This window comes from Schistocerca serialis, chromosome 1 (genome assembly GCF_023864345.2).
Source record: "Schistocerca serialis cubense isolate TAMUIC-IGC-003099 chromosome 1, iqSchSeri2.2, whole genome shotgun sequence".
Classification (NCBI taxonomy): Eukaryota; Metazoa; Arthropoda; class Insecta; order Orthoptera; family Acrididae; genus Schistocerca; species Schistocerca serialis.
This window is the reverse complement of record NC_064638.1, coordinates 1224715216-1224731140: the sequence shown is the minus strand read 5'-3', so window position 1 is coordinate 1224731140 and position 15925 is coordinate 1224715216.

Here is a 15925-nt window from a genome sequence, read left to right as displayed (position 1 = left end):
TAGCATCAACAGGTTAGTGTTCATCACGAACGTGGTTTTGCAGTCAGTGCAATGTTTACAAATGCGGAGTTGGCAGATGCCCATTTGATGTATGGATTAGCACGGGGCAATAGCCGTGGCGCGGTACGTTTGTATCGAGACAGATTTCCAGAACGAAGGTGTCCCGACAGGAAGACGTTCGAAGCAATTGATCGGCGTCTTAGGGAGCACGGAATATTCCAGCCTATGACTCGCGACTGGGGAAGACCTAGAACGACGAGGACACCTGCAATAGACGAGTCAATTCTTCGTGCAGTTGACGATAACCCTAATGTCAGCGTCAGAGAAGTTGCTGCTGTACAAGGTAACGTTGACCACATCACTATATGGAGAGTGCTACGGGAGAACCAGTTGATTCCGTACCATGTACAGCGTGTGCAGGCACTATCAGCAGCTGGCTGGCCAGCACGGGTACATTTCTGCGAATGGTTCATCCAATAATGTGTCAATCCTCATTTCAGTGCAAATGTTCTCTTTACAGATGAGGCTTCATTCCAACGTGATCAAATTGCAAATTTTCACAATCAACATGTGTGGGCTGCCGAGAATCCGCATGCAATTGTGCAATCACAGATTTTCTGTGAACTTTTGGGCAGGCATTGTTGGTGATGTCTTGATTGGGCCCCATGTTCTTCCACCTACGCTCAATGGAGCACGTTATCATGATTTCATACGGGATACTCTACCTGTGCTGCTAGAATATGTGCCTTTACAAGTACGACACATCTTGTGGTTCATGCACGATGGAGCTCCTGCACGTTTCAGTCGAAGTGTTCGTACGCTTCTCAACAACAGATTCGGTGACCGATGGATTGGTAGAGGCGGACCAATTCCATGGCCTCCACACTCTCCTGACCTCAAACCTCCTGGCTTTCATTTATGGGGGGATTTGAAAGCTCTTGTCTACGCAAGCCCGGTACCAAATGTAGAGACTCTTCGTGCTCGTATCGTGGACGGCTGTGATACAATACGCCATTCTCCAGGGCTGCATCAGCGCATCAGGGGTTCCATGCGACGGAGGATGGATGCATGTATCCTCGCTAACGGAGGACATTTTGAACATTTCCTGTAACAAAGTGTTAGAAGTCACGCTGGTACGTGTGTTTCCATTCCATGATTAATGTGATTTGAAGAGAAGTAATAAAATGAGCTCTAATATGGAAAGTAAGCGTTTCCGGACCCATGTCCACATAACATATTTTCTTTCTTTGTGTTTGAGGAATGTTTCCTGAAAGTTTGGCCTTACCTTTTTGTAACACCATATATATATATATATTTCGATAGCCAGGTGCCAAATTCACCAGATTTTCTTGGGAGAATTTCGATATATTACACAATATTGTTGTACAATATTATTGACCATCTAGGCGTGTTTTAGGTATGACATTATTTCATTGTCAAAGTAGTCACCGTTCCATTGTGCATGTCGTGTGTGTACGTGTGTGTGTGTATGTGTGTGTCTGTGTGTGTGTGTGTGTGTGTGTGTGTGTGTGTGTGTGTGTGTGTATGTGTATGTGTGTGTGCGTATGTGAGTGTGAGGGGGGTGAGGGGGTGAGGGGAGAGCTGGAGTGGATGGGATGGAACGGGCACTGTATGGAGGAAGGCGGCGGTCGAAGAACAAAGGAAACTCTCTGGAGACGACAGAGGTGAGGCGCCCCTGTTTGCACGTGACAGACCTGTCTGCGGCCAGCAATTAGACCGTTTGTGCGGCGGCACCCCTGGCCGCTTTCAGCCGCAGAATCGCCGCTGATGAGGCGGCGACAACGGCTGCGCGCCGCGTCCCACCTGCTGGTGCCTACTTGCGGCAAACAGCTTTTGTTCCGCGCCGCTAGCGGGCCCTTATGTGTTAATGGCCATTGTAGGAGTCCAGTCGGGGGTACACATGCCTGCACCGCAGGCTCCAATATTATTTATTTCCTCCCTACTGCTTTCACAGGTGCTACGCGTAAAGAACAGGTGTATGGTTTTGTGTTAGCCATACCGTAGCTAGGTCTGAGAGCCTACTGGAAAGACGACTAGTTATGGTTTCTAAAGGGATTTCTAAAGTTTTCTGATATTGAGAAGGCTTTCTACACTTACAGTGAAAATGTGCTTAATTCATTAGACAAAAAATTGCAGGCAACTGGTATATTTTGTGATCTGTCAACGCATTTGACTGTGTAAATCACAATATCCTTTTAAGTAAATTAGAATATTATAGTGTAACAGGAAATGCTGCAAAATGGTTCAAATCTTATATCTCTGGCAGGAAACAAAGGGTGTTATTAGGAAAGAGACATGTATCAAGCTATCAGGCATCATACAACTGGGAACTAATGTGGGGTCCCACAAGGTTCCATTTTGGGGCCCTTACTTTTTCTTGTGTATGTCAATGACCTTTCATCAGCAACATTACCAGATGCGAAGTTCGTTTTGTTTGCCAATGATACAAACATTGCAATAAATAGCAAATCAAGTGTAGTCTTAGAAAGATCAGCTAATAAAATATTTGTGGACATTAATCACTGGTTCCTAACCAATTCTTTGTCACTAAACTTTGAAAAAAAAAGAAAAACACACACTACATGCAGTTCAGAACTTGTAAGGGATGTCCCTCGAGTATATTTCTAACATACGATGACAAGAAGATAGAAGAAGTGGACAGTGTTAAATTCTTGGGATTGCAGCTTGACAATAAATTCAACTGGGAGGAGCACACCACAGAACTGCTGAAGCGTCTTAACAAATCTCTATTTGCAGTGCGAATTTTGACAGCCATAGGAGATATAAAAATGAAAAAGCGGGCATGCTATGCTCTCTTTCATTCCATAATGTCATATGGGATTATTTTTTGGGGTAATTCGTCAAGCCAAGCTAAAGTTTTCCGGGCACAAAAACGTGCAGTAAGAGTTATATGTGGTGTAAACTCAAGAACATCCTGCATAAGCCTGTTTACGGAACTAGGGATACTAACTACTGCTTACCAATATATTTATTCCTTAAGGAAATTTGTCATTACAAATATATCACTTTTTCAAACCAACAGCTCAATTCATGCAATCAATACTAGAAAAAAGAATAATCTTCACAAGGATTTAAAGTCACTTAGTCTTGTACAGAAAGGTGTGCATTATTCAGGAACACATATTTTCAATAACTTGCCAGCAGCCACAAAAAGCTTTACAACCAATGAAATTCAGTTTAAGAGAAGCCTAAAGGATTTATGGGTGGCCAACTCCTTCTACTCCATTGATGAATTTCTCACCAAAACCAAGTGATTTGTATATAAAGTACAATATAACTTCTGCCCAATTTCAGTGCAGTAATGTGTTCCTTGTAAATAAGTATTATAGTAGTTGTATTACATGTTTATTGCCTTATAAATAAATAAATAAACTTTTTATTTTAGATTCAGTGCATTAGTATTTGTAAAATGACTCTTTCATATAGTGTTCATTAAAAAATGACGACCATTCCACTTGGGACCTGTGGAATGGTACATTAACTTATTTGTTTTAGTTGTAAATATTTGTCATATATTGTTGTTTTTCTGACATGTTCTACATCCTGGAGGACCTCCTCACAACGGATCAGTTAGAATGAAAGTAAATCTAATCTAATCTAATCTAAAATTGTACAGTAAGCAAACCACGAGTGTGAGTTCTGTTATAAAGCGTTTCCGATGTAGTCCTTCTGTCCTATTATCATTATTTCCGCTTCTTAGTTCATTACCATTCCGTAATCTATTACAGTAGTCTTGATCGTAGGCAGGCCCGGATCTAGGGGAGGGGGCAAACCGGGGTATCTGCCACCGGCGGCAATTTCAGGAGGCGCCAAATTGATATTCTTGAAGGAAAAAACTTTGTTCACAAGACACCTAGCACACAGCGCACGTTGGTCTATCGACTGTTCATATGATTTTGAAACGTATTTTGTACATTTTTGAACACATTCTAAGTTGATTTCGGAACGAATCATAAGTTGATTTTTGAATTCGTGCATAGTGTTCGTGACCTCTCTTCCAGGTGGATTCCCGTCGCATCTAGTAGCAGAAAACTTTCCCGCAGACAAACGGGGAAGTGGCTATACGAGCTGAGCCGAATAACCCGAACGGGTGCATCCCAGTTGCTGTTTGTTTACCTGGTTGATTGGTTGTGTTAATGATAAGCGTTGTTACAATCACTATCGAAATCCATAGATTCAGAATACTAGAGTCGACATAAACGACCAACAGGAATAACAGGTAAGGAAGATTACATATTATCTTCTTGATGTATCTAAGAAAATAAAATTCTGACAGAAAAAATTTTCCACAGCGCTGTATTATTAAGGGTCAGTGTACGGTTCCCATTTGGTAGCCGTTTAAGTTCTATTTACGGAAAGCTCGGAAAACGCGTTGTACGAACATATAATAACGAGTAATCGGAGAATAAACGCGGGGGAACTCAACCGATCATTCTGGCGGGTTTTGTGAAGTTAACCGGAGAATAAGTTTTGACAATTGTAGGAATAGTTACAGAATTGTAAATGACAACATTGTTTGTTAGAATGAGGGAGGAGAAGAAACGGGGACAACACACAAATTATATGGAAGAATATGACGACTCCAAATTCATGTAAAATTTCGTACTGCTACTACTACTTTTTGGTGTCATGCTTGAGAAACTGGGGCATATGAACGAAATGTTAAACTGTTTCCTAACATAAAACTGTTTGCTTGTAGTAGGCCTAATAGATATTTGATACAGGTATTTCGTGAATTATATTCTGTCGTGTTTGTTACGTAAATAAGGTAGATAAAAGAGACCATTTGTGCCAAAGCAATCTCGCTTATTTCACATGTGTTACAATTTCTGCAATATTACAAAGGCTTATTTCGTTTTATCTCACAGGCAGTGACGAAACAGACGTAATCAGATCGAGAAACCATACCATTCTTGGGTACTATTCATATAAATAGCTTTTTAAGTATTAGACAGAAACATTTTGATTTTTCGTGTAGCGAAATGTTTGACGGCCTTTGATGAGGAAATACATTCTTTCGCAGAAAGTAAAGCACACCATTTAAAGCTGCAGGAAGATTAGAGAGAAAAAAAAGTGCTGGAACCTAAAGACTGAAAAAAAGTACTCTCTCGCTTGTCTCTTGATTTATTTAAAGCGTTCTTATTCTCCCGGTTACAAACAATCCCACCCAGTTTTAATTGTGAGTTTTAATGGGAATGGGGGGGGGGGGGGTTGAGTAGGATGCCAAACTGGCCGAATGGGAGCAGGAGAGGCACCACAGGACATTTTAATTTCCACTGTCCTGGATATAAGTTTGATGGTTTCTATTGCAAAATCTACACGTTTGAATTTGACAGAACCAAATACAGTGACGTTTGATAGAAGAATACTGTGTGAAGAGACGTGCCATTGCACTTCGGCACACTGCTGACCACATAACATGTCTTACATTTCCTCGAAAATACATGTTATACATATCAAACTCTTCAGAAAGATGTGCGGTAAACAATGGACATATTTTTGAATAATCGATTTTTTTAGTTTTTGGCGTCCTATCTCAAACGCTCGAGGTGGAGGGGGGGGGGCGCCAAAATAAAGTTTTTGCCCTGGTTCAGACTTTCGTAGACCCGGGGCTGATCGTAGGTACTGTGATATTTCTCGCCTTAGAAGCTATCATATATAGCTATAAGGTTCTTTCTCAGAGCATTAGATGTTACAGCGTTATCTGTACGACGTAATCAGTGGTCTTTGATACCAGTAACAGATGGTTTCTTTCTCGTGGGAAAGACCGCCAGAATTGTAGTCTACCATTGTGATTGGCAATATGTTCGGAAGCTGCGCGTCAAATTGGTAACTTTCTTTCATCAGTATTTCAATGATGGTGCATTAAACTTACTTAACATTCTGGAATAAGTATCTCCAAATAGCAACCTATCGCCTGTTTATTTCGAAAGTCAGTATTACATGTCAAACTAGAAACAAAAGCTAAACGAAGAGGCAGACGAAGCTCCTCGGGTTTCTCCGGATCACGGCCTAAAGAGATTCCAAGCGACCGGAACGGGCAGTCGTGGCGGACAGAGGTAGTGTCATGCGAGAAAAGTTACGTTTCAGTTTTCTATAAATTTACTAGACCTGAAGAGACAGTCATGGTGGGCAGACATGTTTTCTGTTGCGGTTGGTGCGATCTTAATTCTGTGCAGATTAATGAGTTTAGAACAGCTTAAGAATCGGTAACATGCAATCAGTCAACGGCGTTACAAGATAAAGTTCGTAAATTTTTTCATAATTCTTCACTTGTTAAATGCAGTGAATAATGTTTGTAGCTTGCAGTTTCCTGTGCTCAGATAAAATAAATCCGAATGGCATCCCTGGGAAGAAGTGAACGAACTATTTAATTACGTAACATCAGTTCCTCGTTAAGGGTCTACTACAGCCTCAAGACAACGGATCTACTACGTAAGTGCTGCTGCCTGTGGAGGGGACAGCCTTAGAAGACTGCAGGTTGGTCAAATCATTAGAATTCTATGCATTTCACTCAGGGCGGTGAAAGCAACTGGGCATTTCGTGAGAATGCATTCCCACAGCAAATGGGATCTTTAATATGTCAGCTGTGGTAACATCCGAGGAGATTAAGGGAATAATAATTAATATTTTTCCCTTAAATCGCCATAGGTGAGTCGATGAAAGCTTAAAAGTATTGCTGAATGGAGAGAAACAAATATGTGCAAGGTTTTAAATATGTAGAAAGGAGAATAAAGACTAATTTGAAGTGTAGCACAGACATTAAACTGAGAGTAACAACGACATAATTGGCATTATGTTAGAAGACATACGGATTAAGGAATGGGACATGGGATTAAGGAAAACGCTGATGAAGTGTTTTGTCTGAAGCGTGATACTGTACAGTACCGAAATCTTGACCACGAGGTAGGTCGACGAGAAGCAGAGGGAGGTTTTTGCAATGTGGACATGACGGATAGTGTGAAAAATGAAGTGGATGGATAGAATGACAAACGACGAGGTTCTGAGCGGAGTGGGAGAAGAAGGTCGGTTACTGGGTGAAATTCAAAGTAGACAACAGTTCGACAGGACTCATACTGAGAAAAGATGAAAGAATTTGAAAAAGTTATTTTAGAAGGGTATGTGGACAGGAGAAGAAGGCAGGGAGCAAAGAGGACTTAGATAATGGACGTCATGCTTAGTGACTGCAAATACAGTAGCCTGAAGAACGGAGCGACTGAACGCAAGAAGTGCAAACAACACGGGCACCGAGCGAAGTGGAGCGGCGGTAACACACAAGACTCGCATTCGGGAGGACTCCACTGGTGGAGTCTTAGTGTTCTTAATCTGTGCATTAAACCTTAATCCTCCTTTGTTCCTTCCAAAAAGGATCTGCTCACAGAGTACGAAAATGATCACAACGGACCATCCTGTACTGCAAAGTACCCTCCTCCACCTCTGTACACAGACACTGTGTAGCGTTGCTTTTAGACACTGTTCTGTCCTAAAGAACTTAATTTGGAATGTTCTCGTGACAAGTTCTTCTTAATACCATCCACGATGTAAAAAAAGGCATCATTTCAGCGTCGATTTTAATTTTAGAAACAACGAAAAGTCATTGTGAGAGATCTGGGTAGTGTGTTGCCTTGAGGTGAACAGTCCATAGATTATTGACACAAAACTCATAAAGTAGCAAAGCTGAGTAGCCAGGCGTGTTGTCACGATGAGGGAAAAAGAAGATGTCTCCCCACAAAGGTTGTCTCTATTTGGAAATGCTATCACGCAGTCCTGTTGAAATCCATTAACAGTAATAATGTTTGGATGAACTTTAGACATAAAATCAGAGGGTTTCATTACAAAGACATCAGGAAAAAATTATAAATTTGGTTATGATATTGGATCGAAGCTGCTATGCATTTTTGATGTAGAGGCGTTTCCACGTCTAGTGAAGATTTGTCTCAAAATTGTAGTTGTAAACCCGACGCTTGATATCTATGATGAATATTGCTTTACGGTTACCTAACTCAAGAAGTTCATTACAATCAATTACTTGATGCCATGCATTTGACAGAGATTCACACAGAATTTATGTAGATGTAGATATTCAGTTTACTCTTTGGTGAGTCAACAAGTAACAGACTTCGGTTCAACCCCATGCATCATCGATTACTGTCTTGCAATCTCATGACTACAACCAACTTACATTCCATCTCTTCTGCTAGTTCTCTGAGGTGCTCCAGATCCGTGGGTTCCTGAATGTGAGAGAGTAATGAAATAGGGATGTCCTAGTTTTCGTTCTGATCCATATTCTCCGTAAAATCTATTCACTGTAAGACTGTATGCAATAAATTCACTAAATCTAGACCGTTAAAAAAAACTGAGCCCATATAGGCCTATTCATATCAGGCTCTTGATAAAGTTACCTGAATCATTTGAGAGGTGGAAAAACCTCCCTCTGCCCCACAGTTCTTATAAAAAGTCTTGCAAGTCGTGCTGAATATTAAGAATTGAGATCAAAATGTTAGTATTTCGCAACATAAATCCACATGAACCTGTGGGGAAGCAAAAAAGTGCAGAGAGACGCATGAAGTACTGACTTTTCTTCGTCGCTAGACCAAGGTCGAGACATCAGAGCCTATCGTATGCCTTGAGCCGCTACCAAAGAAGGAAGGAAGGAAGGAAGTTGAGTTTAACATCCCGTCTATATCGCGGCCATTAGAGACGGAGCAGAAGCTCGGACTGTGTCAAGGATGGGGAAGGAAATCAGCCATGCCCTTTCAGAGGAATCTCTCCGGCATTTGCCTGGAGCTACTTAAGGAAATCACGGAAAGCCTAAATCTGACTAGCCGGACGCGGACGCGAACCGTCGCCCTCCCAGATGGGAGCCCAGGATACTAACCACTGCGCCACCACGCACGGTAACTTAACAAAGATATTGCACCATGTACTTATACGAAATTAAATGTTTAAATATTGTTTCAGAACTTGGTCTGATTATGTAAGACTGTAAAAAGGTTAAATATTGTGAGTTTCGACATTGTTCACCAATTAGTTCCTTCGAAAATCCACTTTCTGTAAAATTCGAAGAGGCGAGTCGAAGTTTCTACTTTTGGAATTAGATGCAGGTATCATAAAAACACATGGCAGTAGTCTACAGAAACCCACACAGTTCCCCTTGAAAATTTCTGGAGATCAAATTTTAAGAGTGATCAGAGTAAGGGTGTCATAGAACATAAATTATTTAGAGAAAACTTTGGATCGTTGCTACTCTTCAAATAACAACGATTCAACAATTTTTTAGTCATAAAGGATGCTGACTATGCGCCGCTGCTTAAGCTTGAAGCTATTTTGGAACGACTTCGTCGTTCGACGTCCGTAGCGAGCATATACATTGACGGGAAAAAATCGCAATATCAAAAGTTATCATTTTGAGTAGTGAAATTTCAGGAATACATTTGTCTAGATTAAGTGATTAACACTGCAAGATCACAGACTAATGTAAACGCGAGATAAGCTATTGAAAATGCTGGTACATTAATAACCGGTGTAATGGGCAGAATGTTGAACGCAGCCATACAAACGCGACATCGTGCTGCACAGGTGCCGGATGTCAGTTTGTGGGTTGCAGTTCCAACCTGTTCCCCTTGGTCGGTCAATACAGAGACACTTAACGCTGTTTGTGAATGACACTGGAAATGTCCGACGATGTCCTATATGTGTTGGATTGGAGACATGTCTTGTGATCCAGCAGACCAAGCCAACATATCGACTATCTGTAGAGCATGCTGGGTTTACAACAGCGATATGTGGGCAAGCATAACCCTGTTACAAAACATCCCCTGGAATGCTGTTCATGAATGGCAACACAGCACGACGAATCACCACATTGGCGTACAAATTTGCAGTCAGAGTGCATGAGATAACCACGAAAGTGCTCCTGCTGTCATACGAAATCGCACCCCAGACCATAACTCCAGGTGTAGGTCCAGTGTGTGTATCACCCAGACAGGTTGCTTGCAGGCTCTCAACTGGCCTCTTTATAAGCAAAACACGGCCATCATTGGCACAGGGGCAGAACCAGCTTACATAAGAAAACGCAAGGGACCACACCCTGCCCTTCAATGAGCTCTCGCTTGACACCACCGAAGTCGCAAATAATGGTGGTTTGGGGTCAGTGGAACCCATACTACAGGTCGTCTGGCTCGGAGCTGTCTTTAAGGGAAACGATCTGTAATAGTTCGTTGTGTCACTGTGGTGCCAACTGCTGCTACAGAAGCAGTACTACTTAACAGAGCCATTTGCCGACACGATGGTCTTTGCTCTCGATAGCGATGCCAAGTCCTGCAGTATGGCAGAAGGAACATCCAGCTTCTCGCAATCCCGTTACACGACCTCGTTCGAACTGAGTGAGGTACTGACAATGCCACCTTTGTCACCTTAAAGTCATTCTTGACTAACATCGTCTTACCACGTCCGATCTCAAAGGTAAGCAACGCTCACGACCGCTGCAGCCTGTATTTTAAGCCAAACTGATTTGCATAATAGTGGCGCTACTATGGCCACTGGTATGTGTATACGGCGAAATTTGAGTACACATCATTTTTCAGATGTAGAAACACACCTACCAACTAGAGTTTAGCTCGCACTAGTCCTTGTTGGTGATGCATTTTTTTTTTTCAGTATATAGAGAACGTGGTGTTTGCACCTGGGATGTTAGTCAAATGGTGCAAATGGCTCTGAGCACTATGGGACTTACCTGCTCTGGTCATCAGTCCCCTAGAACTTAAACCGAACTAACCTAAGGACATCACACACATCCATGCCCGAGGTAGCATTCGAACCTGCGACCGCAGCGGTCCAGACTGAAGCGCCTAGAACCGCTCGGCCACTCCGGCCGGCTGGGATGTTAGTCGATAGTTGTCTGTCATACGGGGAGGTGGTACTATTCGCTACAGGTTGTCCAGGGATTTTCTCCGCTTCAGAGGCCTCTCAAGTCAAGGAGAGCTTTGAAGATGACTGTCATTACTGTGTTCCGGTCGAATGATATATCGCCTATAGCTTGTGAAACTGTGTAAAAGTAAGCTTACTTGGACTAAGAATTTCCCGGGAAAGCACGTGTTTCGTTCACGGTATTTTGTGTTGCATGCCACCTGCTATGTTATACACTGAAATTCCAAAGAAAGTGATATATGCATGCGTATTATAATACCGACATATGTGAAGAGCAAAAATACGGCGCTGCGGTCGTCAACGCTTATATAAGACAGTAAGTGTCTGACGCAGTTGTTAGATCGGTTACTGCTGCTACAACAGCAACGTATCAAGATTTAAGTGAGTTTGAACGTGGTGTTATAGTCGGCACACGAGCGATGGCACACAGCATCTCGGAGGAAGCGGCGAAGTGGGAATTTTCCCGTAGGACTATTTCAGGAGTGTAGCGTGAATGTTACGAATGCGGTAAAACACCAAATCTCCGACACCGCTGCGGCAGGGAAAAGATCCTGAAAAAACGGAACCAACGACGATATTTTGTAAGTAGGCTGCTTAGGTTCTTATATTGGTAACGCCACCGCCACGTAGCGCTCTGGCTGTGCTGTGTGCAGTCTGTGGCTGGGTGGCATTGTTGGAATTTGCTATTGTAGTGTTGGGCAGTTGGCTGTTAACAGCGCGTAGCGTTGCGCAGTTGGAGGTGAGCCGCCAGCAGTGGTGGATGTGGGGAGAGAAATGGCGGATTTTTAGAGCGGATGATCTGGACGTGTGTCCATCACAGACAGTACATAAACTGCTATATAATGACTTTTGAACATTATTAAGGTAAATACATCGTTTGTTCTCTATCAAAATCTTTCATTTGCTAACTATGCCTATCAGTAGTTAGTGCCTTCAGTAGTTTGAATCCTTTATTTAGCTGGCAGTAATGGCGCTCGCTGTATTGCAGTAGTTCGAGTAACGAAGATTTTTGTGACGTAAGTCATTTGTGAAAGTTATAGGTTAATGTTAGTCAGGACCATTCTTTTGTAGGGATTATTGAAAGTCAGATTGCGTTGCGCTAAAAATATTGTGTGTCAGTTTAGTATTGATCAGAATAGGTAAAGAGCGAAATGTCTGAGTACGTTCAATTCTGCTCATCATCATCATCATAATCATCATTTAAGACTGATTGTGCCTTTCAGCGTTCAGTCTGGAGCATAGCCCCCCTTATAAAATTCCTCCATGATCCCCTATTCAGTGCTAACATTGGTGCCTCTTCTGATGTTAAACCTATTACTTCGAAATCATTCTTAACCGAATCCAGGTACCTTCTCCTTGGTCTGCCCCGACTCCTCCTACCCTCTACTGCTGAACCCATGAGTGTCTTGGGTAACCTTGCTTCTCCCATGCGTGTAACATGACCCCACCATCTAAGCCTGTTCGCCCTGACTGCTATATCTATAGCGTTCATTCCCAGTTTTTCTTTGATTTCCTCATTGTGGACACCCTCCTGTCATTGTTCCCATCTACTAGTACCTGCAATCATCCTAGCTACTTTCATATCCGTAAGCTCAACCTTGTTGATAAGGTAACCTGAATCCACCCAGCTTTCGCTCCCATACAACAAAGTTGGTCGAAAGATTGAACGGTGCACAGATAACTTAGTCTTGGTACTGACTTCCTTCTTGCAGAAGAGAGTAGATCGTAGCTGAGCGCTCACTTCATTAGCTTTGCTACACCTCGCTTCCAGTTCTTTCACTATGTTGCCATCCTGTGAGAATATGCATCCTAAGTACTTGAAACCGTCCACCTGTCCTAACTTTGTTCCTCCTATTTGGCACTCAATCCGTTTATATTTCTTTCCCACTGTCATTGCTTTCGTTTTGGAGATGCTAATCTTCATACCATAGTCCTTACATTTCTGATCTAGCTCTGAAATATTACTCTGCAAACTTTTAATCGAATCTGCCATCACAACTAAGTCATCCGCATATGCAAGACTGCTTATTTTGTGTTCACATATCTTAATCTCACCCAGCCAGTCTATTGTTTTCAACATATGATCCATAAATAATATGAACAACAGTGGAGACAGGTTGCAGCCTTGTCTTACCCCTGAAACTACTCTGAACCATGAACTCAATTTAGCGTCAACTCTAACTGCTGCCTGACTATCCATGTAAAGACCTTTAATTGCTTGCAAAAGTTTGCCTCCTATTCCACAATCTCGTAGAACAGACAATAACTTCCTCCTAGGAACCCGGTCATATGCCTTTTCTAGATCTATAAAGCATAGATACAATTCCCTGTTCCACTCATAACACTTCTTCATTATTTGTATTCTGCTCAGCTGTTTGAAAATCAAATAATGTAAGAGGTTTTTCAGCACAGTAATTCATTAATTTTTCTAAGGGGACGTTTCATAATTTCAATGCTGGACCATCAACAAGTGTCAGCGTGCGGACCATTCAACGAAACATCACCAATATGCGCTTCCGGAGACGAAGGCCCACTCGTGTACCCTTTATTACTGCATGACACACAGCTTTACGCTTCACCTGACACGTTAACACCGACACTGCACTATTGACGACTGGAAACATGTCGGTCGGTTGGACGAGTTTCGATTCAAATTGAATCGAGCGGATGGACGTCTACGGGTATGGAGACAACCTCATGAATTCATGGACCCTGCATGTCAGAAGGGGACTATTCAAGCTGGTGGAGGCTTTGCAGTGGTGAGGGGCGTGTGAAGTTCGAGTGACACGGGACCTCTGATACGCCTAGATACGATTCTGACAGGTGACACGTACGTAAGCATCCTGTCTTATCACTTGCATCCATTCATTCCATTGTTTATTCCGACGGACTTGGTCAATTCCAACAGGACAATGCGACACCCCACATCTACATCTACATCTACATGGATACTCCGCACATCACATTTAAGTGCCTGGTAGAGGGTTCATCGGCCCACCTTCACAATTCTCTATTATTCCAATCTCGTATAGCGCGCAGAAAGAATGAACACCTATATCTTTCCGTACGAGCTCTGATTTCCCTTATTTTATCGTGGTGATCGTTCGTCCCTATGTAAGTCGGTGTCAACAAAATATTTTTGCATTCGGAGGAGAAAGTTGGTGATTGGAATTTCGTGAGAAGATTCCGTCGCAACGAAAATCGCCTTTCTTTTAATGATTTCCACCCCAAATCCTGTATCATTTCTGTGACACTGTCTCCCATATTTCGCGATAATACAAAACTTGCTGCCATTCTTTGAACTTTTTCGATGTACTCCGTCAGTGCTACCTGGTAAGGATCCCACACCGCACAGCAGTATTCTAAAAGAGGACGGACAAGCGTAGTTTCTATGTGTTTTTATTCCAGTTTAAGTTGTTCGTAATTGTAACACCTAGGTATTTAATTGAATTTACGGCTTTTAGATTATACTGATTTATCGTGTAACCGAAGTTTAACGAGTTCTTTTTAGCGCTCATGTGGATGACCTCACACTTTTCGTAATTTAGGGTCAACTGTCACTTTTCGCACCATATTTTTTCTAAATCGTTTTGCAGTTTGTTTTGATCTTCTGATGACTTTATTTGTCGACAAACGACATCGTCATCTGCAAACAACCGAAGACGGATTCTCAGATTGTCTCCCAAATCGTTTATACAGATAATGAACAGCAAAGGGCCTATAACACTACCTTCGGGAACGCCTGAAATCACTTCTGTTTTACTCGATGACTTTCCGTCAATTACTACGAACTGTGACCTCTCTGACAGGAAATCACAAATCCAGTCTCATAACTGAGACTTTACTACGAGCCGCTTGTGTGGTACAGTGTCAAAAGCCTTCCGGAAATCCAGGAATGCGGAGTCGATCTGAAATCCCTTGTCCGTAGCACTTAGCATTTCTTGTGAATAAAGAGCTAGTTGTGTTTCACAGGAACGATATTGTCTAAACCCATGTTGACTGTGTGTCAATAGACAGTTTTCTTCGAGGTAATTCATAATATTCGAACAAAATATATGTTCTAAAATCCTGCTGCATATCGACGTTAAAGATATGGGCCTGTAATTTAATGGATTACTCTTACTACTTTTCTTGTATATTGGTGTGACCTGTGCAACTTTCCAGTCTTTGGGTACGGATCTTTCGTCGAGGGAACAGTTGTGTATGATTGTTAAGTATGGAGCTATTGCATCAGCATACTCCGAAAGGAACCTAATTGGTATACAGTCTGGACCAGAAGACTTGCTTTTATTAAGTGATTTGAGTTGCTTCACTACTCTGAGGATATTTACTTCTGCGTTACTCATGCTGGCAGCTGTTCTCGATTCGAATTCTGGAATATTTACTTCGTCTTCTTTTGTGAAGGCATTTCGGAAGGCTGCGTTTAGTAACTCTGCTTTGGCAGCACTGTCTTCGATAGTATCTCCATTGCTATCGTGCAGAGAAGGCATTGATTGTTTCTTGCCGCTACCATACTTCACATACGACCAGAATCTCTTTGGATTTTATGCCAGGTTTCGAGACAAAGTTTCGTTGTGGAAACTGGTATAGGCGTCTCGCATTTAACTCCGCGCTAAGTTTCGAGCTTCTGTAAAGGATCACCAATCTTCGGGATTTTGCGTCTGTTTAAATTTGGCATGTTTATGTCGTTGTTTCTGCAACAGTGTTCTAACCCGTTTTGTGTACCTAGGAGATCAGCTCCGTCGTTTGTTAGTTTATTTGGTATAAACCTCTCAATTGCTGCCGATACTATTTCTTTGAATTTAAGCCACATCTGGTCTACACTTATTAATTTGGAATGAGTAGAGATTATCTCTCAAGAAGGCTTCAAGTGAATTTTTATCTGCTATATTGAATAGGTATATTTTTCGCTTACTTTTCGAGGATTTGGGGATTACAATATTCAGTCTCGCTA